Source organism: Ovis aries, chromosome 13 (assembly GCF_016772045.2).
Source record: "Ovis aries strain OAR_USU_Benz2616 breed Rambouillet chromosome 13, ARS-UI_Ramb_v3.0, whole genome shotgun sequence".
NCBI classification, from domain to species: domain Eukaryota; kingdom Metazoa; phylum Chordata; class Mammalia; order Artiodactyla; family Bovidae; genus Ovis; species Ovis aries.
This window is the reverse complement of record NC_056066.1, coordinates 29,066,392-29,088,585: the sequence shown is the minus strand read 5'-3', so window position 1 is coordinate 29,088,585 and position 22,194 is coordinate 29,066,392. Positions and strand designations below refer to the sequence as shown.

Sequence of the window (22,194 nt, the reverse complement as noted above, 5' to 3'; positions counted from 1 at the left end):
AGCCACATGTGGGTCGTGGCCATTGTGTTAAACAGCTCAGATCATATCTGCCTTTGAATTTTGTAAGCCTTCTTGGTATTCAGAATACTTCCTCATTCTTTTCTTGTGTTTTACAGAATATGTCAAGTTTCCATACATCCTTTATTTTTTTCTCCTCTAATGATTGAGGAGCTCTATATCCTATTTTTCTTCTTCTGGTAATTACTATTAAAGTTCTAACAAGGGTGCTTTTTTCCTGTATTTCTCTATCAATGTAAAAACTTAACCAATGTTTAAAATGTTCTACTACCAAACAAGACAAACTGTATAGGATATTTGGATTTCTCCTTCCTTTATATATCCTAGGTTTTGTTGAAATAATCTGGGATTTTAATTCCATCTGGCTTCTTTTCTTTTTGCCCTTGTATTATAATAAAGCTTTTTTCTTAACTGTTGTGTTATATTCACATCCATAGTTTAAAAAATGTCTTAAACCGTCTTGACAGCTTTACTGCTTTTATTGCTAACCACTATTTCTTATAAACTGCACCCTCTCCTTTCTTCTTTTGAGTATTTTCTCATTTAATTTTTTTATTAGAGTGTGTGGATGATATATTTTCTAACCTCCTATATGTCTGAAGATGCTTTTTTTGCATGAGCCAGAGTCTGGATGCAAGCATAATTCTGTGATGATCGTTTTCCTTCAAGCTCCGTAAACATTATTTTATTATCTTTTTATATCTTTCAGCATTTAGTGGAACAGATGTTTCTCTGCCTGTCTGCTTCTCTTTCTTTTATAGGCAACCATATTCATTTTCTTTGTTTTGCCTTGTTTTCAGTCTAGAAGCTGCTGGGATTTTTCTCCTCATTTTTCTAAAAACCAAGGGTTTCCATATCATTTTACCTTCCAGGATCACTCTTTTCTCTACTATCTAACAAAATGGCTCAAGCTCATACATATTCCTGGGGGTCTTGTGGCTGCTGAGGTTTTCATGGTCCTCCAGCACATCCTTGTGGCCCCTGTCTCCCCCATCACTAGCTCTGAATGCTTTGGGTCCTGTAGCATTTCTCCCTAGACTTTTTTTTTTTTTTTCACATAATGAGAACCAAAGATGATATTTAATTGGAATGAGAAGAGAAAACAGATTATAAATTTAAAAATCTGAGAAATACTACAAGTATAATTATATCCAGAGAAACATCATGTTTTAAATTATAACTGTCTGACACATCTTTATAATACAATTTTATTTACATTTTGGCTGATTAGTTTCTGCTTGCTTTTTCATGTGAGATGATTTTGTAATATTTTCTTTGGAGGGGTTATGCAGATAATCCAATGTTTCTTTTAACATGGTTGATTAAAATTTGTTTGACAGTTTGATAGTTGGGATTCTTAAGTATTGTTGTTGTTTAGTCACTAAGTCATGTCTGACTCTTTGTGACCCCATGGGCTGTAGCCCTCCAGTCTCCTCTGTCCATGGGATTCTCAGGCAAGAATACTAGAGTGGGTTGTCATTTCCTTCTCCACTCCCTAGACCTTTGACCCTGAGTGGAATACAGTTAATTCTGTTCCCTCCCACCTCCCCCACCAAGAACCACTAAATAGCGTTAGATAAAGGTTTTGTGACTCTAGAGGGTAGGGTTTGACTATTGGTTGTTCAGTCGCTTAGTTGTGTCAGACTCTGCAACCCCATGGACTGCATCATTCCAGGTTTCCCTGACCTTCACCATCTCCTGGAGCTTGCTCAAACTCACGTCCATTGAATCAGTGATGCCATCCAACCGTCTCGTCCTCTGTTGTCCCCTTCTTCTGCCTTGTCTTTCCCAGCATCAGGGTCTTTCCGATGAATCAGGTTTGACTATAGCCTAAGGCAGAAAACAAGTTCAAATTCAATGTCAGACATCATTGTTCTCCTAAGGAATTCAGTGGCATCCTTTCCACCCCACCTGCAGTAGGTCACAGCCTCCTGCAGTGCCCCTCTGAGAGTGGTCTCTTAATCCTCCCACTTCCGCCTCTTCTCCAAGTTCAAAGTCCAGCTCCATCACCTTTCTTTCATGACGCTTTCCCCAGTCATTGTAACTGAGGGTGACAACCCCTGGCAAAGGCTCTGTGGCCCTTACCCAGCGCTTCCTTCACCCAGTGCCTCTGCACCCGCCACACCCCCAGCCATCTTCTCAGGCATCTTCTCAGGCAGACCCTTGTTTTACCAGAAGGAAGCTCTGGCTCACAGGTAAGTGACTGGTCACAGGGCCACATGGTGCACCGTAGGCAGGAGAGCGGACCTTCCCCATTGAGGGAACTACAGCTTCCCCACTGAGGGAACTTTCCCATTGAGGGAAGCTGCAACTCTCCTGGGAGAGAGACGTGAGCGTCTGTGTCCTGTGCTGCTGTTATTTCGGGACTTGACCCGCACAGCTCGACCTGTACTCTAACGAATAGGACTTCTGTATGTCACCCTTGACTTTGCAGGGGCCTTTGTCTTTTATAATTAGTAGTATGAGCATATGGTACAAACTTCAAAAAGCGCAAGAAGGGTATCCTGTGAGGAGGAATTCTCATTCTGCCAGCCTTGAGTTTCCCTCCCCGTGAGCATCTCCTGACGCCAGTTCTTGACGTGTCCTCCTGGTGGCATCCTACACATGTACAAGGCTGCGGGGTGTGTGCATGTGTGCACGAGCGTGCTTATGTGGAACAGGCATTCACCACCAATGGCAGCATGCCCCTTCATTCCTGCACCTTGAATTGTCACTTAACAGTGTATCTTGGAAATCCATATACATATTTTTGTGAAAGTGAAAGCTGCTCAGTTGTGTCCGACTCTTTGCGACCTCATGGACTGTACAGTCCTTGGAATTCTGCATGTCAGAATACTGGAGTGGGTAGCCTTTCCCTTCTCCAGGGGATCTTCCCGATCCAGGAATCAAGCTGGGGTCTCCTGCATTGCAGGCAGATGGATTCTTTACCAACTATCAGGGAAGGCTATTATATATAAAAACCCGTAGACCAATCTCATTTTTTGTTTATTTGGCTGCACTGATCTTAGCTCCCCAGCAGAGGATTAAACCTGGGCCTTTGACAGTGAAATCATTGACTCCTAACCAACCACTGGACTGCGAGGGAATTCCCTCCACCTCATTTTTCCAAAACTGTTTTATTTTTTTATTTAGCTGTTTTTATTTTTGGCTCTGCTAGATCTCTGTGGCGGAATCGGCTTTTCTCTAGCTGTGGGCGAGCGGGGCTGCTCTCTAGCTGCGACGCACTGGCTTCTCGTTTCAGTGGCTCCTCTCTCTGTAGGGCACAGGCTCTCGGGTGAGTGGGCTCAGTAGCTGCCGCTTTGGGCTCTAGAGCACAGGCTCACTAGCTGTGGCTCATGGGCTTAACTGCTGCGAGGCATGTGGGATCTTCCAGGATCAGGGATCGAACCTGTGTCTCCTGCTTTGGCAGGTGGATTCTTCACCACTGAACCCACCAGAGAAACCCTGAACCTAATTTTTTGAAAGACTGTGTACCATCATTGCATGGATGTCCCATTACTCATTTAATCTGTCCCCTGTTCTTAGATCATGAGGCTGTTTTCAGTCATTTGTGCTAATGAAACAGCGCTGAAACAAGTATCCTTGGATGTATAGCACTTCTTCAGAATATTTCTTCATGAATAATTTAAAAGCTGTTCCCAATAACAAGTTTTAGGCAGGCGGTATGGTGTGTGGAAATGAGTATTAAACCAGGAATCAAAAAACTCCCCTTTAGTCAGCTATCGAAATAGAGGTCAATGAATTTCTCTGGGTATGAGTGTCTTGACTGGGAAATTGAAGAATTTGGCTCTCAAATTCGTAGGATTTAACAAGTATGCACTTTGTCCTGAGCCCTGTCCCATCCCTCAGGTTTAAGAACCAGAGACCTTGTGCCTCGGGTACTGTGAGGACCCCAGAGCTCCTTGGATTAACCTTCTGGTTTTCACAGCCCAAAGGTCAGGGGCAATATAAACAGTGGCAAAAGAGAGAGGCCTGTCCTGCCTGACTCCTGACTTGTCCCCACCTTTAAGCTGTCATCCTAGGCATTGCCAGCTATTCCTTCTCTTTCAGACACGCTTTCTGAGCTCTGGGGTGTTTCTGTGCTTTTTCACATTTTTATTTTTTAATTTTGTTTTTAAAACATTTATTGAAGTATAGCTGGTTTACAATGTTGTGTTCATTCCTGCTCTATGACAGTTATACATGCGTATTTTTTTCATATGCTTTTCCATTCTGGTTTGTCATGCAGGGCATTAAATATAGTTCCCTGTGCTATATGGTAGGATGTTGCTTTTTTATCCATCCTCTGTGTACTAGTCTGCATCTGCTTTTGCTGTTTTTAAAAAAATGTCCTTGTCTCTTTCCTCTACCATCCCAAAGTGGACCATGACCTCTGGCTCCCTTTTGGATCTGGGAGGTCCTGTCCTTTATGTTTGAGAACTCAAAGTTCACTTTTGTGATTCCCGGGGAAGAACGCCACCTGCACAACCTCCGCTCGGCCTCTGAACCTTGACTGCCTCCTGAAATCATGTTTTCTCTGCATCTCGCTTCTGGCCTTTGCACTTGGTCTCGTATCACAGACCCATCACTCAGCTCTTCTACTCGAGGTCAAGCAAGAATAGAAACTCTGTTCCAGTGTTTCTACCTACCCCTTCGGAGGCATCAGTCCCTGGAATCCCTGCAGCCTAGATGAGATCTGGCTATTACCTTCCTGCTGTTGGAGCCTCCTTGCCCCTCCTCACATATTTAACTGCCTGAGATGATGATTTTCCTTACCTGCCAGGCACATCTTGTCCCTCGCTTCTGCATCAGATTTTTCTGGGAGTGTGGTGGGGCAGGGGGAGCCTGATGTTTTTGTTACACACTGTAACCATAAGGATTTCATCAAAACATAGAACATTCCTATAATGAGAGAATTGGTTAGGTCCATGAGCATCATTGGAATTATTCAAAAGAGGAAGTATTATTAAAAATGAAAATTGGATCTAGCAAGAGAATTCAGAAATAGGAATATCATTTGAAAAGCACATCAAATTGTGAACTTTGTTGGCACATTAATCTTATTAAATTTAACAGTGGTTATGAAATATTGAAATGAATCACAGCCAGAAAAAAAATTTTTTGTGACTTGCTAATCATCTTCCTTTACTCTGAAAGATCCGGAAATGAGAAAAGTCATAGAAGTGGGAGCTACTGTGTAACTGTGTACAGGCTGATCTTCTGTCATAAAAACATTTGTGAGCATGAGTGAGAAAGGCTGTAGGAAATAGGGTAGTTCTGAGCCACCAGGGAAGTCATCTTGAAGGCTATGCTCTACCAACACCCTCAATCCTTTTTGAAAAACTTGATTTTTCTACTTGTTTTGTTAACCATTTCATCTTGGAACAGTGTTAAGTGCAATGCAAGCAAATACGCTTTTAAGAAATTTGTTTGTGAAATAACTGAACAGTTTATATTTAGTTTTTCAGTTATGTGTAATGATCTTAAAGATATACAGTTTTTAGTAGCATTTAAAATATTTCTTCCTTCATTCTGATCTTGGATAATCTGCAAAGACAGGTCTTACTTCACAGACTAAATTTCACGCTGGACTATTTCTGGCCAGTGCGTATTGATGAAATTTTATGATGCGTTAGCAGCAGACTCAAGTTCAATCCTTGGGTAGGGAAGTTTCCCTGGAGGAGGAAATGGCAACCCACGCAAGAGCCTGTGAAATCCCCATGGACAGAAGAGCCTGGCAGGCTACATTCCATGGGGTCGCAAAGAGTCAGACATGACTGAGCATGTTTCCACAGCTTTATTAGAATTGGATTTTTGTTTGCTTGTTTGTTTGTTTAATGATTTATTTTTTTATTGAAGGATAATTGCTTTACAGAATGTTGTTGTTTTCTGTCAAACCTCAACATGAAAGAATTGGATTTTTATGGGAAGCAAGCCTCAAACGTGTTGGATAATAATGAAATAATCATGGAAAAAGAAGGCTACTGAGATAGAACCTGTTTTCCCACCTTTAGATTATGTTAACAGCTGAAAGAACTAGAAACTTGGGAACAACCCAGTATCTAAAAGAGGGAATTGGTTAACAGACTGTAGACTAGAAACTAGCAAAGGGAATCGTCCAGGGTCCTGCTCTAGCTGGGCCAGGATTGCCCAGGGCTTATTAGTGAGCCACTGCCGGAGACAGCCACCCTCTACTGCTGACATGGAAACATTGGGATTGTTGGCTGGTCCTGCTGTGGCCTCTGCCCCATGCTCCAGCTTCAGTAGCTACCGCTGCCTGTCTCCTTGGCTGACCTTTATGATGATAAAGGTCATTGTCAGTTTCTGCTCCTCACTGGTCACAAAATTCTAGGGTAGCTTTGAGCTTGGAGCTCTCCAAGGTCTTCTCTGTGACTTTCTGCTTTGACCAGAGATGATGTGGTTCTAAGGAACCTCGGGGAAGGAAGTTGCTGAGCTAGGATGAAGCTTCCTAATTGATGAGATGGCTGAAATCCTGTTGAAGGTCATGCTGTGAGGAAGCCAGGTGCTGAGAGTGGCAAGGTTGGCTTCTTGCTCTGGACCTGTGCGTCACACTTGGGGAGGAAGCAGATGAAGAAGTCGTGACTGGAATCGCACAGATTGGCTGCTGAGAAAACAGCCTCACTCAGGACTTCCTTGTCAGTCCCGTGATTAAGGCTCTGTGCTCTCAATGTAGGGGCATGGGTTCGATTTCTGATTGGGGAATATCCCACATAATGAATGGTGTGGGCAAAAACAAACAAAAAACCAGACTTACTCATGGCAGTTCTATTAAGGGAACCTGAACTGTTGATAAAACCAGTTCTCGAGTGGGGCAGCCACATGATCAGCCTGTATCAGATGGGTACCCTGATGGAGTATGGGAACAGCCTGTGGCCAGTACTCTGGAGAGTTTGAGTTGACCTCAGCCCAACTCCCCTGCAGCTGGGGCTGTGAGTTCTCTTCCATCAACTGGGCACTGTGATGCTCCTTGGGTTACCCTACATTTTTCTTAAACTGCGCCAAAATCACCTCATATAAAATTTTCCTGGGTAGTGTGCATTTCCCTCTCAGTAAAGTGACTTGAGATCCCAAAGAGAATACACATACACACCTATACACAAACATACAGATCTGTTGCTGCTGCTGCTAAGTCGCTTCAGTCGTGTCTGACTCTGTGCGACCCCATAGACAGCAGCCCACCAGGCTCCGCCATCCCTGGGATTCTCCAGGCAAGAACACTGGAGTAGGGTGCCATTTCCTTGTCCAGTGCATGAAAGTTACTATTCAATAAAAGACCACCCGTTTAATTTTTTTTAAATGTTCACAAAAGAAGAGGTCATTTCCCAAAGAAGACCTCTAGATTGCCAATAAATATCTAAACAGAAACTTAGCCAGTAGCAGTGCATAAATAGGAGGTGATATAGCATAGTAATTAACTGGATCCTGGAGCCTGAGTGATGGATTTGAGTCCTCGGCTCTGCTGCTATTCAGCTGTGATGTTCAGCAAGGTACTTAACTTGTACATATTGTGGTTTCCTCTTCTGTAAATTGGGAGCAACTATAGTCAGAGGACTTAACCTCACACAGTTGTGACAGTTTACATGGTAGATATGTAAGGTGCTTGCCCCGTGAGTGCACTAAAGTGTTAACAGTTATGCCGACAGCCATAATGGTGATGAGAATGGTGGGATGATGGTGGTGATTGCGATGTTGATTGTAGTGATGGTGGTTATGGTGATGTTGCTGGTGGTGATGGTGGTGGTTATGGTGATGGTGGTGGTGGTGATGATGGTGGTGGTTATGGTGATGTTGCTGGTGGTGATGGTGGTGGTGGTTATGGTGATGGTGGTGGTAATGATAATGGTGATGATGTTGATTGTGGTTATGGTGATGGTGGTGGTGGTGATGGTGGTGGTTATGGTGATGGTGGTGGTAATGATAATGGTGATGATGTTGATTGTGGTGATGGTGATGTTGCTGGTGGTGATGATAGTGGTGGACATGCTGATGGTGGTAGTGATGATAATGTTGATTGTGGTGGTAGTGTTGATGGTGATGTTGCTGGGGTGGTTGTGGTGGTGGTGGTAAGGATGATGCTGATGATAGTGGTTATGGTGATGTTGGTGGTAATGATGATAATGGTGGTGGTGATGTTGCTGGTGGTGATGATGATGTTGATTGTGGTGACGATGGTGATGACGATGGTGGCGGTGATGAGGATGATAGCGATGATGATGTTGATGATAGTTATGGTGGGGGTGCCAGTTTATTGCCAAAATGCTTGTACCAACATTATATAAGTATTCCCTTTCCTCACATTTTTCCAGTATTATTAGACTTGAAAATGTTTGGCAAGTCAAGGAGAAAAAGTAGAATCTGAGGTGGTTTCATTTTCAGTTTCCTTATTGCTGGTGAGGTTGAGCATCTTTTCATAAATTTATTGACTATTAGGATTTCCTCTTTTGCAAATGATTTATTCATATCCTCAGCCCATTCTTCTCTTGGTCTTTTGTCTTCCTAGTGATTTTTACATTGATTTCTCATTCATCCAGCAAATATTTATTTTATACCTCAGACACTGTTAAGGTGCTGAGAATACAATGGAAGAGGTTGTCTTATGGATTTTATGTTCTAGTCAGAAGAAGACAAATAAATTCTATATTCTTAGCTCTCAAGAAGTTATGTGAAGAAAAATAAAGCAGGATAATCATAATAATAGCTATCATGGACTGAGTGATTTCTCTGTGTCAACTACTAACATATTAACTCGTTTTATCCTCACAATTTTGGGAACACCATCTTTTGAAAACGTCATCTTTTGCAGGCAAGGAAACCGAAGGGCAGAGAAGTTAAGTAATATATTCCAAGTGACACAGCTGGGAAGTAGTAGAGGCAGGTTTCAAAATCAGGTGGTCCTACTCTAGCTAAGGCCTGTCCTAACCAGGCCTATCCTAACCAGGATAGGATGTTGCCTGTCTGTACTATGCTGGAGATAGAATGGAAACAGGAAAAGAGCTTTCTATTACCACTTTACCATGTGTTTTATAAATACCTCACTTCCTTCCTCACCTCCTCTGTAGTTTTAAAATTTTGTTTATAATCACTTTGCCACAAAATATTTAACTTAGATGTAGTCAAGTTTTATCTTATAGTGTGTGCTTTTGGGTCCTTATTTAAGAAATTATTTCTTTCACTGATAATGAATTTACTGTCATTCTTTTTAATTGGATTTAAAAAAATGTTTATTTGGAGGTGTTCTGGTCAGGCCAGATGACTTGTGGGATCTTAGATCTTAGTTCTCCCACCAGGGATTGAACCTTGGAAGTGCGGAACCTTAACCACTGGACCACCAGGAAAGTCCCTGTTGTCATTCTTTTGCTTATTCATTCAACAGATATTTACTTGAGCATCTGTCATATGCCAGATGCTATTCTAGGTATGGATAGATGTTGGCAAAGCCAACACAAATCATTTCACTACTGATTTATGATGTAATCATCATATATCAAGTTCTTTTATGTAATGAGTATTACTGGCCTGCCTGCTCCACTTCCTTGATCTATTTATTCTTGAGCTTTGTTGTATCTTAATAATGTTTTAGTTGTCAAGGCATTGTGGTTATTATAGACAGTTTAGAAAATGCATGAAAATACAGAAATGATTAAAATCACTTATAATCTTACCATTTTCTATGCAGGAAATTGAAAATCAAAGGGGAACATTTTATAAAATAATTATAACATCAAACTATTAATGGTCATTATGGGGAGGGGGTAAGTGATCTCTCTGGTGGAATCCTCTGAAATCTAAAATTGTTTCTTGGGACTTCCCTGGTGGTTCAGTGTTAAGACTCCACCTTCCAATGCAGGGGCCTCAAGTTCCACGTGCCACAGCCAAGAAAATTTTTCAAAATTTAAGAATTGTTTATCTTTGGCATTCCATACCATACATCAAGCTCTTAAAATTGACCTGTTAGTTATAACAGGCTATTCAGAAAACTAAGATCATGGCATCTGGTCCCATCGCTTCATGGGAAATAGATGGGGAAACAGTGGCTGACTTTATTTTTCTGGGCTCCAAAATCACTGCAGATGGTGATTGCAGCCATGAAATTAAAAGACGCTTACTCCTTGGAAAGAAAGTTATGACTAACCTAGACAGCATATTAAAAAGCAGAGATGTTACTTTGCCAACAAAGGTCCATCTAGTCAAGGCTATGGTTTTTCCAGTAGTCATGTATGGATGTGCGAGTTGGGCTATAAAGAAAGCTGAGTGCCGAAGAATTGATGCTTCTGAACTGTGGTGTTGGAGAAGACTTTTGAGAGTCCCTTGGACTGCAAGGAGATCCAACCAGTCCATTCTAAAGGAGATAAGTCCTGGGTGTTCATTGGAAGGACTGATGTTGAAGCTGAAGCTCCAGTACTTTGGCCATTTGATACGAAGAGCTGACTCATTGGAAAAGACCCTGATGCTGGGAAAGATTGAGGGCAGGAGGAGAAGGGGATGACAGAGGATGAGATGGTTGGATGGCATCACTGACTCAATGAACATGGGTTTGGGTAGACTCTGGCAGTTGGTGATGGATAGGGAGGCCTGGCGTGCTGTGGTTCATGGGGTCACAAAGAGTCAGACACGACTGAGTGACTGAACTGAAACTGCTATAATGATTAGACCCTGCAGTGTAACTGTTCAACATGATAAATTTTTTTCCTTATTGATGGGACAGCCCTGGACAGGTATCCAGATGGATGGTAAGGGGACTTCCCTTCGTCTTGTCAATCAGGGTTTGGCCCCCTTGCATCACATGACTCTGCCATCCTCTACTGTCTCATCCGACACCTGCCTCCAACCAGCCCGGGGAGGGAGAGCATCAATGAGCACCCCCAGGCTCCTCTCTGGGCCAGCAGAAAGTGGGGGCTCATGTCTATTTTCATGCCAGTGACTAGAACCCAGTTGCATGAGTACCTGACCTGCCAGCAACAGGGAAGCATAGTCTGGCTGTGAGCTCCCAGACCAAGCGGGAATGGGTCTTTGTGAACAGCTGGCAGTCCCTCTCTCTCTCTCTCTCTCTCTCTCTCTCTCTCTCACTTGTTTCTCCTGGAGCAACTGTAAAACGTTTACAGTTTCCTATAAAATGTGTTCCTTTGCTCATTCCATTAAGTCCTAGTCTGCAGAATCTCTGACTACATCAAAGAGATTTGCAGGATGTGCTTATTAAATGTTTGACATTTCCATGGCTGAGAAATAGTCCGTTGGTTTACCCTTGGGGTTTGAAACGTGCCAAAGATTCTCTTTAGGCAGAAATGCAAGTATCTGGCCTTCCTGGGGTAGCAAAATGGGGTTTTTCCTTATGGATTTTTCATATGAATTGTGGGGGAGGTGGAAAATGGAACTTCTCTTCTTAAAAATCCAAGAGATCTTTGTAAAAGGGCTGCATGATTTCCATGGCTAAAGATATGGGATTCAGTAATCAACTTCAGGCAGCAACTCTGAACCTTTTTCTCCATCGGATTTCCCAGAAGAATCTTCTCAGGCAGAGATTTTCCTCTTATCCTGAGGGGTTCTCAGTATCTTTCCATCCCCATGGAAGAAATTTCATCTGCCACTTTTTCAGCAGCTTTGTTGAGATACTATCCATATACCTGTGATTCACTCATTTAAAGTGTACAGTCCCATGGCTTTCATTGTATTCAGAGTTGTATAGCTGTGACCAAAATCAGTTTTAGAATGTTTTCATCACACCAGACTGAAACCATGCATCCCTTAGCTGTCACCCCCTGACACCCCCTGTCCTCCCAGCCACTCACAACCACTGATCCATTTTCTTTTTTAGGCTTGCCTTTTCTGGCCATTTCATACAAATGGGATTATACAGTGTGTGGCCTTTTGTGCCTCTTTGATTTGGTATAGTGTTTTCACAGTTTATCCATATTGTTGCATGAATTAATACTTCATTTTTTAATTGCTGGATAATATTCCATTGTATGGATATACCACATTTTCTTTATTCACCAGGTGATGGGTATTTGGGTGGTTTCTTCTACCTTTTGGGTATTATGAAAAATGCTGCTATGGATACTTGTGTACAAGTGTCTGTGGGCACAGGCATTTTCGTTTCTCTTAGTCATCTACCTAGGAGCCGCGCTGCTGAGAGGTGTGATAAACCTGTAGCATTTTGAGGAGCTGCCGGACTGTTTCCCAGAGCGCCTATGCCGTTTTACACTCCCACCAGCGGTGTATGAGGGTCCCAGTTTTTCCACATCCTCGCCAACACTTGTCATTATCTTTTTTGGTTCCAGTTGTCCTAGGGAAGGTAAACTTTCCAGCTCTGATTCCCAAATTCTAGTCTCTTTAAGGCTAGACCCCTGCCACCCTTCCCCTGCGTGCAGTGCAGTGCGGGGCACAGAGCAGACAGCTTGGTGAATACAGGGTAATGGGCTGCGATCAGCTTCACCATGCAGGTAGGGAGAACTGTAGCTTTCAGAGATCTTCTTCCTCCTGGCAGTGTGTGATTGGAACTGTCCCAAAAACCAGAATTATTCACGCACCCATTAAAGAAGTACTTGTTATAAAAGTCTACTAGTACTGGGCAGTAAAGCATTGGCGACCTCAGGGGCACAAATAGGAACAGCTCTGCCCTTCACATCCTGACACAGATGCGCACGTAAGTCACACAACCACCGTGCAGCAAGCTTACCACTGAACAAGGCACCAGCCACGGGAGCCCTGAGGAAGGGAAGCCCGAATCAGAGAATGCACAAAACCGTACTACCCGCGGCATATTTCTAGCTCCGGTATCTGGCTGCGATGTTTGTTTAAACCCGATCGCTAGTCGGATATTTCTGGAAGTCCTTAACTACTGGATGATTTTTTTTTCCCCACTAGATTTATTTTAAACAACGGTGCAGATTTGATTCTACCGATGAAAACAAACTGCTCGTTTTGGGGATGGGAACGCATTACTATTTTTAGACCAACAGGGTGTCATTTGGCGGGGTCTTCATGTATTGGAGAAAACAAGCACTACTTTCTATTCCAGGATTAGGGAGAACAGGGAAACACACATCTATAGCTCATCCACTTGCCCTTTTCTAAAAAAAATAATAATAATTGTTAATGTCTTTTATTTTATATGTTTTATTTTTTGACAGAACCATGTGGCATGTGGGATCTTAGTTTCCTGACCAGGGATCAAACCTAAGCCCCTTGCAGTGGAAGCATAGAGTCTTAACCACTGGACCACTGAAGAAATCCTCATGGGCTTGTCTTTTAAACACTTTTTCTCACTGTTGAATATGCCTTTCATGCTTTGACTCTGGAGAGAAGTGAATTAATCACTATAACTCAAGATGTTTGTGATTTTAATACATAAATAACCACCAGAAAGAAGAGTTCCTCTGTGACCTAGATATGGGGTGATGAGACTGCCACCTGGGGTCCTCTTAGTGGTAAAGACCAAGCCCACAGCTCTGTTGGGTTAAATCAGCACAACTTGTTCTCCCTGGCACTATATGCGGCGGGTGGGAGTCTCTATCCTCAGGGGACCTCTAGCCTCGGCTGTCAGAGGCCCATCGCCTTCCAGTGCAGCATCTCGACGAGGCTACCAGGCTGGCTGGGAGGGGAAGTCAGCAAAGAGAAGGCACAGCACCCTCACATGCTCCCCCCCGGGAGCTCCACCTGTTCCATCTCCTCGTCTTCCATTGGCTCAGCAAACAGCCTGCTTGGGCCCACCTTTCTCACTTCAGGTGGGGGAGTGTATGGGTCATCCCCCGGAACACCCACAGGAGGGGGGTCAGAAGTACTGGTGAGCACCAGTAGCGTTTATCTGAGTAGGAAAAACCCAGTTCTCCTCCTGTGTTCTCCTGACTCTAACCACTGTCCCCCCGGCTCTTCTGACACCAAGCACGTCTGCAGTGCCAGCAGGGATCCTGCGTTGACTCTGACATCGTCCACCTGGAGACAGCGTTAGATCCCACAGGTGGAGGGCCCGGTCCCACCAGACTGCACCCTCCCCACTGGGGACACAGTCCTAAGTCCAGGCTGTCCCCTATGCCTCTGACCAACCAGCTACAAACTTGAAGTTCTTCCCAAGAACCCCTCCTTATAGTGGTTAATTTGAATTCACAGTCCTCAAGAAAACACTTTTTAGGGAATTTCTTGGTGGTCCAGTGGTTAGCACTCCATGCTTTCACTGCTGAGGGCCTGGGTTCAATCCCTGGTTGGGGAAGTAAGATTCCGCATACCATACAGCTTGGCCAAAAAAAGGAAAAGAAAACACTTTTTACTGCTTACCAGTTTATTGTAAAAGGATGTGATAAAGAATACAGATGAACACCCAGGTGGAAGGGATGTGTGGGGCAAGGGCTGAGGGCTGACACATGGAGCTCCCGAACCCTCTCCAGGGTCCACACTCCCAGCCTCTCCCCAGGTTCACCAGCCGGGAAGGTCTCTGCTCCTGAAGGCTTATGACTGATAATTAACTCCATTTCCTGCCCCCTCACATCTCTGGAGAACTGCAGATGGGGGATGAAAATCTCAAGGTTCTGATCTTTATGACCATCCAGGAGCCCACCCAGAGATACCTCATGAGAACAGAAGACACTGCTACCACCACCTGGGAAATTCCAGCAGTCTAGGAGCTCTGTGCCAGGGACTGAGGTCTTTTTATTTTCTCTATTATCTCACATATATTTTTAAAGAGAGAGATGAGAGACTTTCTGTTTTTAGGGAGCCTACACTCTAGTGGGAAAAGCAGGTAAGAGCACCAGGTTTTATGTGTGCTAGATGGGAGGATATTGTGTGAGTGGCTCAGAAGATAAAGAATTTGCCTGCTATACAAGAGACCCAGGTTCAGTCCCTGAGTCAGGAAGATGCCCTGGAGAAGGGAATGGCAACCCACTCCAGTATTCTTGCCTGGAGAGTCCCACGGACAGAGGAGCCTGGCAGGCTCCAGTCCTTGGGGTCGCAAAGTTGGACCTGGCTGAGCAACTAACACTTCCACTTCAGAGGGCAGGAGGAGCACTGAGTTAGGAGCACCTACTTCAGGTTAGAAAGGAGCAAGAAGGCTTCTTGAAAGAGGTGATTCTTGGCTTAACTTTTTGCTTTTTTTTTTTTTTAAATTTATTGAAGTATAGTTGATTGTTGTGTTAAGTGGTTCAGTTACACATACATATATTTTTATGTATTCTTTTCCATTATGGTTTGTTATAGGATATTGCATATAGTTTGTTTACCTACTCTGTATATGAAAGCTTACATCTGTTAATCCCAGCTTCCTGTTCCTCCTCTCCTTCAACCCCCTCACCTTTGGCAACCGCCAGTCTGTTCTCTGTGTTCATGAGTCCATTTCTGTTTTGTAGATAGGTTCATTAGTGTCATATTTTAGGTTCTAAATATAAGCGGTATCATAGGTATTTTTCTTTATCTTTTGGACTTATTTCACTTAGTATGATAATCTTTAAATCCATCCATGTTGCTGGAAATGGCATTATTTTATTCTTTTTATGGCTGAGTAGTATTCCATGCTATACATTCTTTATTCATCTGTTAGGGGCTTGCCAGGTGGCTCAGTGGTAAAAAGAATCCACCTACCAATCCAGGAGTTACAGGAGAAATGGGTTCAGTCCCTGAGTCAGGAGGATCCCCTGGAGGAGGAAATGGAAACCTACTTCAGTATTCTTGCCTGGAGAATACCATAGACAGAGGAGTCTGGTGACTTAATTCCTCAACCAGGGATTGAACCCACGATCCCTGCATTGGAAGTGTGAGTCTTAACCACTGGACCACCAGGTAAGTCCCCTGAGGCCACATCTTAATATGTGAAGCTTTCATCTCCTGGGCTAAAGAGACTCTTGATGAAAGTAAAAGAGGAGAGTGAAAAAGTTGACTTTAAACTCAACATTCAGAAAACTAACGGCATCCGATTCCATCACTTCATGGCAAATAGATGGGGAAACAGTGGAAACAGTGACAGACTTTATTTTGGGGGGCTCCAAAATCACTGCAGATGGTGATTGCAGCCATGAAATTAAAAGACGCTTGCTCCTTGGAAGAAACACTATGACCAAGCTAGACAGCATATTAAAAGGCAGAGACATTACTTTACCAACAAAGGTCCGTCTAGTGAAAGCTACAGTTTTGACTAGTAGTCATGTATGGATGTGAGGGTAGTAGTAGTAGTACCAGCAGTAGATGTATGGATGTGAGAGTTGAACCACAAGGAACGCTGAGTGCCGAAAAATGCTTTAGAACTGTGGTGTTGGAGAAGACTCTTGAGAGTCCCGTGGACTGCAAGGAGATCCACCAAGTCAATCCTAAAGGAAATCAGTCCTGAATGAGATGGTTGGGTGGCATCACCAACTCGATGTACATGAGTCTGAGTAAGCTTCAGGAGTTGGTGATGGATAGGGAAGCCTTGCATGCTGCAGTCCATGGGGCCACAGAAAGTGGGACACGACTGAGCAGCTGAACTGAACTGAACTTCACCTTCTGGAGATGTTGGGTATGCGGAACAGTTTAATCCATAGTCTAGCAAGTGCTGCCTCAATGCTCAGTCGTGTCCAGCTCTTTGGGACCGCATGAAGTGTAGCCTGCCAAGCTACATGGCAGGCTATGTAGTCATGGGATTCTCCAGACAAGAATACTGGAGGGGGTTGCCATTTCCTCCTCCAGGGAATCTTCCCAGTCCCGGGACTGAACCCACATTTCTGTGCCTCTTGCACTAGGAGGCAGATTCTTTACCACTGAGCCACCCTGGGAAGCCCAAATACTGCCTGGGTTTTTGTATTCTCTAAAGTGTAAGTCGCTCAGTTGTGTCTGACTCTTTGCAACCCCATGGACTATACAGTCCATGGAATTCTCTAACTTCCATTCAAATGCTGAGAATCTCGTTCTTGAGTTAATCTCTCTCTGTTCCCATTTTCTTATAGACAGCTGGGAAAAGCCAGCATGTTTTCAGCCTTCTGCCCAGAAAGGGAATGGCACCCCACTCCAGTACTCTTGCTTGGAAAATCCCATGGATGGAGGAGCCTGGAAGGCTGCAGTCCATGGGATCACTGAGGGTCAGACACGACTGAGCGACTTCACTTTCACTGTTCACTTTCATGCACTGGAGAAGGAAATGGCAACCCACTCCAGTGTCCTTGCCTGGAGAATCCCAGGGACGGGGGAGCCTGGTGGGCTGCCATCTATGGGACAGGGTTGTGTCCAACTCTGTCAGACTGAATCAGACACGACTTAGCAGCATGCTCATTAGGTCCATTTTCTATTTTCTAGCTTCGCTCCTGGTTAAATAAAAAAACATTTAAATCTACAGTGAGACTGTTTTTCTACCTATCAGATTGTCAGAGATGAAAAATATGGTTATATTTCAGTGCTAGCAGAGATGTAGGCAAACTGATGTTCTTATTTACTATTCTGTCCTTTGTTCCTTTATGTGTGCGCACATGTGCTAAGTCGCTTCAGTTGTGTCCAGCTCTTTGCAATCCTATGGACTATAGCCTGTCAGGCTCCTCTGTCCATGGGATTCTCCAGGCAAGAATACTGGAGTGGGTTGCCATGCCCTTCTCTAGGGGATCTTCCCAATCCAGGGATTGAACCCAGGTCTCCCGCATTGCAGGCGGATTCTTTTCCCTCTGAGCCACCCAGGAAGTCCAAGAATACTGGAGTGGGTAGCCTATCCCTTTTCCAGCAGATCTGCCCAACCCCGGAATTGAACCAGAGTCTCCTGCATTGCAGGTGGGTTCTTTACCAGCTAAGCTACTAGGGAAGCCTCCTATAGGTAAGGTAATTTTTCCTCTCTGGCTCTGTTCATCTTTGATATTCTGTAGTTTAAAAATGATTTGCCAAGATGCTGTTCGGGTGGCATTTATCCTGCTTGGTATTCTCTGAGCTGCTTGGATCTGTGGGTTAGCTCCTGCTATTGGTTTGGGGAAATGCTCAGTCATTATTGTTTCAAATATTTCTTCTGTTTCTCTCTCCTCCTTCTGATGCTCCCATCATAAGTATGTTACACTCCGTGGTTTCCTCACAGTCCTCAGATACTCTATTCTTCTTTTTTCCATCTTCTCTTTGCTTTTCAAGTTTGGGGGGTGGTGGTGGGGTGGGTTCTGAGGTTTTCACTGCTATGTCCTCAGGCTCAGAGATTCTTTCCTCAGCCACATCCGGTCTGCCAATAAGTACATCGAAAGACATTCTTCATTTCTGTCAGTGTTTTGATTCTTCTCGGTTTTGTCGGGATTTCCACCTCTCTGCTCACATCACCCATCTGTTCTCGTGTGCTTTCTGTTTTGTCCATTTGCGCCCTTAACATATTAATCATAGTTGTTTCCAATCCCAGGTCTGATCATCCCACCATCCCTGCCTTGTCTCGTTCTGATGCTTGCTGTATCTTTTCCAACTGTATTTGGAATGCCTTGTCATTTTTTTTTTTTTTTATCTTGATAGCCAGCCATGATGTACTAGGTAAAAGGAACTGCTGTAAATAGGCCTGTGGTCATGCCATGGTGAGGTGTAGGGGGACGGGAAGCATTCTACGGTCCTGTGACCAGGTATCAGTCTTCTGGTGAGCCTGTGCCTCTAGACTGTGACCTCACAGACGTGGGATAGGATGGCTTACGGGGGCTGGAGTTGGGTATTTCCCTTCCTCAGATCAGTTAGGCTCTGATCATAGCCCAGCTGGTTAGGTTCTGATTGACTAATTTCTGCTGAGAACAGGCCTTGTTAAGAAGCACAGAAAGTCTGGTGTATTTCTAAAATGATTCCTCTGCCAGAAGTACGAGGGGATTCTTCTCCAGTATCTACCATGGGAACCTGATTGGGCTCCAGGGGTAAAGCTCACGAGAGTATGGGAGACCCCTGTGACTGGGCTGGTAACTCTCAGGCTTGTCCACACACAGCCTCCAGGACTATGTGAATCACAGTCCTGGGGTTCCTCCCTGAGCACTGGCTCCCGTGGAGATTGCCACTTGTGAGTCTCTGCTCCCGGAAACTGTTGCTCCAATTTTGGGGGCAGCATTTTGTCCTGTGTCCCTCCCTCCCTTAGGGATCTCAGAGGAATTGTTGGTTTTTCAGTCTGCTAGGGTGGAGTGGCGAAGAAGGCAATGGCACTCCACTCACTGTTCTTGCCTGCAGAATCCCAGGGACGGGGGAGCCTGGTGGGCTGCTCTCTATGGGGTCGCACAGAATCGGACACGACTGAAGCGACTTAGCAGCAGCAGCAGCAGGGTGGAGTGGTGACTTCCAAGCTCCTTACATGCAGAACCAGAAACTGACTTACTGTTGGTGGGGTGGAAACTGGTAACTGCTTTACTAAATTTACCATATTTAGTAAAAGTAAAAATTGTGCCCTTTGACCTAGCATTTCCACCTATGGACAAACTAGCATGAATGGACAAAGACGTAAGTACCAGAAGATTTTTTTGCAGCAGCATATTTAATATAGGAATGTTGCATAAAATATGCTATACTTACACAAGGGAATGCTACCCAGTTGCTAAAAAGAAATGAAGTAGCTCAATATATCCTGACATGGAAAGAAAGAAATCCAAGATATGTTTGTTCAGTGGAAGGAGAAAAAAAGCCAGATCTCAAAATAGTGTGTTTAAGATTCAATTTTTGTTTAAAATTTACTCATAGTAAAAACAGAGGCATGCTTAGAGACGAAAGACTATTTTTTAAAAATTTATGCCAGAAAAACTATTAGTTTCCTTTGAGGGACCCTTTTATAAGGCTGTTGATGTATATATAAGGCTGTTACTTAATGACATTTGTCTTATAATGAACATGAACTTCATAATTAGTTAAAAATTCAAGTAAGAAAATAGGAACAGATAGAGCCAGTTAAGAACGATGGAAGAGGAGACTTCCCTAGTGGTCCAGCAGTTAGGAGTCCATACTCCCGATGCAGAGGGCCTGCGTTCAATCCTTGGTAAGGTAACTGGAACCCACATGCTGCAACTAAGACCCAGCACAGCCAAATTTAAAGTAAATGAATACGTAAATTTCAAAAAAGAGTGATAGAACAGAACTGATATTTCAATCGCTTTTCCTTGCATCAGATGATAATGCAATAATAATCTCTGACTCTAAATTTGAATTTATCTCTGGGGATACTGTGAGAGAGTAGGCTCAAAGAAATGGGAATTTGAAATCTTGTGTCTCTTTTGCTCTTTCAGAAGATGACAGCTCTAAGATGACAAGGGTTCCAAACAGAAATATTTTACCAGTGATTGTTTTTCGTTTTTACATGTAGAGTTTTTAGTTGTTAATTCATCTAATAAAAATCTTTATCAGGAGACATTTCCCCCTCTGCAGAGAAGCACTTTCTTTGGTTCTGTTATGTCAAGATTAGTGGTTTGTGTACCCAAGAGACATTTATAATGACATATTTTACAACACGTGTCTCTCCCTGACTGAAGAATACATTAGCGGAGTGGATACCTGTGAAAGCTATTTGCCTTCCATGATAAAATAGCATTTATTTCTATGATTTTCCTGCTCAAATGACATCTAAGCACCCTGCAGGGTCACTGAGTGTAGACTAATAATCTTCTGAGTTCCTGCACTGAGTTCCAATGGGGAGGGAGGAACTTCCCACGTAACACAAGGTGCTTCTCAGACTCCAGCTGGGTGTCCCACAATTCAACTCAGTTCTGACACTGTCTTCTCAAAGACAGCATCGGATTCCACAGGTTACGGGCTCAGAACCCCCTCCTTTTGGGTTTTTATACAGCCTCTCTTAGTTCAGTTCAGTCGCTCAGTCGTGTCCAACTCTTTGCGACCCAATGAATGCAGCACGCCAGGCCTCCCTGTCCATCACTGACTCCCGGAGCTTGCTCAACTCATGTCCATCGAGTCAGTGATGCCATCCAACCCACCTCATCCTCTGTCATCCCCTTCTCCTCCTGCTTTCAATCAATCAGTTCTTTGCATCAGGTGGCCAAAGTATTGGAATTTCAGCTTCAGCATTAGCTCTTCCAATGAATATTCAGGACTGATTTCCTTTAGGATGGACTGGTTTGATCTCCTTGCAGTTCAAGGGACTCTCAAGAGTCTTTAATACCACAGTTCAAAAGCATCCATTCTTCAGCACTCAGCTTTTTTTATAGTCCAACTTTCACATCCATACATGACTAGTGGAAAAACCAGTAGTTTTGACTAGACGGTCCTTTGTTGGCAAAGTAATGTCTCTGCTTTTTAGTATGCTCTCTAGGTTGGTCATAGCTTTTCTTCCAAGGAGCAAGCGTCTTTTAATTTCATGGCTGCAATCACCATCTGCAGTGATTTTGGAGCCCAAAAAAATAAAGTCCGACACTGTTTCCCCATCTATTTGCCATGAAGTGGTGGGACCTGATGCCATGATCTTAGTTTTTTGAATGTTGAGTTTTAAATCAACTTTTTCACTTTCTTCTTTCACTTTCATCAAAAGGCTCTTTAGTTCTTCTTTGCTTTCTGCCATAAGGATGGTGTCATCTGTGTATCTGAGGTTATTGACATTTCTCCCAGCAATCTTGATTCCAGCTTGTGCTTTGTCCAGCCCAGCATTTCACATGATATGTTCTGCATATAAGTAAAATAAGCAGGGTGACAATATATAGCCTTGATGTACTCCTTTCCCTATTTGGAACCAGTCTGTTGTTCCATGTCCAGCTCTAACTGTTGCTTCCTGACCTGCATACAGGTTTCTCAAGAGGCAGGTAAGGTGGTCTGGTATTCCCATCTCTTGAAGAATTTTCCAGAGTTTGTTGTGATCCACACAGAGGCTTTGGTGTACTCAATAAAGCAGAAGTAGATGTTCTTCTGTAACTGTCTTATTTTTTCGATGATCCAACGGATGTTGGCAAATTGATCTCTGGTTCCTCTGCCTTTTCTAAATCCAGCTTGAACATCTGGAAGTTCACAGTTCATGTACTGTTGAACCCTGACTTGGAGGATTTTGAGCATTTCTTTGCTAGCATGTGAGATGAGTGCAATTGTGCAGTAGTTTGAACTTTCTTTGGCATTGCCTTTCTGTGGGATTGGAATGAAAACTGACCTTTTTCAGTCCTGTGGCCACTGCTGAGTTTTCCAGATTTGCTGGCATATTGAGTGCAGCACTTTAACATAGATGCAGTTGATTACATCATCGGCCGTTTGTGTTTGGTTAGACTCCAGCCCTGCTTGCCTCCCTGAGGTCAGGGAGTGGGGTGACAGTTCCAA

At 43.7% G+C, this 22,194-nt stretch overlaps 1 protein-coding gene across 2 annotated transcripts in view; it reads left to right on the top strand.

The window, feature by feature from the left end:
• Positions 1 to 22,194, top strand: part of NMT2 (N-myristoyltransferase 2) — a 56,591-nt gene that overhangs the window by 4,506 nt on the left and 29,891 nt on the right. The gene's annotated exons all lie outside the window — the stretch shown is intronic.